The sequence below is a fragment of the Lycium barbarum genome, chromosome 8, assembly GCF_019175385.1.
Source record: "Lycium barbarum isolate Lr01 chromosome 8, ASM1917538v2, whole genome shotgun sequence".
Lineage (NCBI taxonomy): Eukaryota > Viridiplantae > Streptophyta > Magnoliopsida > Solanales > Solanaceae > Lycium > Lycium barbarum.
This window is the reverse complement of record NC_083344.1, coordinates 2,013,401-2,014,989: the sequence shown is the minus strand read 5'-3', so window position 1 is coordinate 2,014,989 and position 1,589 is coordinate 2,013,401.

Here is a 1,589-nt window from a genome sequence, read left to right as displayed (position 1 = left end):
TGTGACGACGATGACTGGAAATAATATTTTATGTGTGGCAAGTGAGGTTCTGAACAAGTGCTATGCACACAGGTATAATAAATATATAAGCACTATTTAAATGAATTGAGATCAAGAGATTAATTATGCAGGTAAATTACCAAGTGTTGGATTGTGAGTGGGTACCAATTAAATAAATCTACCAGACCAAAAAAAGGGATAAACACTATCCTAGTGTGGCCACGTGGGGCCATGCCAAGAAAAAGAAAATATGACTCATTGACATATAAGTGGAAGCATTCTGATGAGTTTCCAAGGTAATAACACATGAAAAGGTAGTTGGGCCCTACGGTGAAGAAATGATGAAAAGAGTTGAGCTTTCATTTCATTCATATCAAAAGAAAAACGTGTACAATCTTTGTGCAATGTTGCAAGCATGACTTGTTCTAATTTTATACGACTAAAGGGTATTTTAACAAAGTAATTAATTAAAGTGGTTAGGTAGATAAGTGCTTAGGTTGATGAGCTTCTACGTGGCTGCACGTAAGAAATCAATATGACTATCATCATACATATATTATTTAAGTGCATGCAAATGTGAAGTGGCACGTTTTTGGAAGTGTGGGATAAGGGGTGGTTCCCATAATTTACAGAGGAAATTAGTGACTAATGCTTTCAGATAAAGTCATGAATATCTTTATGTAAGGGGTCGTATCATAAGGAGGAAAATGTTAAGTGATGGGCCCTTATGTTCCAAGAGAATAAAGGAAAGGATATACACACTTGAGATCTGATTTCTTTTTCTCACTTCTAATATAGCAACTTTCATTTTATATTACATAGTCACGTAGAGAAGTGGTATGCAACTTGTTTTTTTTTCCACAATAAGTAGCAACGAAAATCTCATATTATGGCAGCGATGTATGTTTCTGTTTTTGGAGAAAGAAAAGTATAATTTTCCTCAAGAATAACGTAAAAGTTATACCACGTTTGTTTCCTCCGGGCAATAGCAAATCAGAGATTTGTTTGAAGTAAAGCCAAAATGGAAGTATAGTATTTCTTGGCATACAAGGTAAGAATCCTCCTCTCCTCAGTATATTTAAATTCAACTCATTCATAGTTAAATTGTGAGACGGGAATTACTAAATTGATTGCGGGAAATTGGATAAATTCTTATTGTTATCATATGGACTGTTTGGTGGTTGAATTGTTTGGTGTACTGGAATATCGTGGGATTGGCTGTAGAGGTTGTCGTTATTATATTATGGATATACAGAAATAAAGAAGTATATACAAGCATTGGCATCCGAATGTATATTGGGCTATTTTGGGAGTAATTTAAGAATGGATTTAATTCTAGTTTAATATGAAATTGTTGGTATTGTTGTTGTTGGTATTTTTATTGATGTTTGGCTAAGTGGGAATTTCGAGGATTGTTAAGTTTAAAGGGGAAATGCTGCCCAATTTTCTCTAGAATTTACGACGCGTTCTTATAATCGATTAACTAATGTTAATACAAATTCTCCCGTGAAGGTAACGACGTGACATTGGGGGAGGGCAAGTGAACGATAAGATAGCTAAACGACAAAGGTATGTGAGGCTAGTCCTTC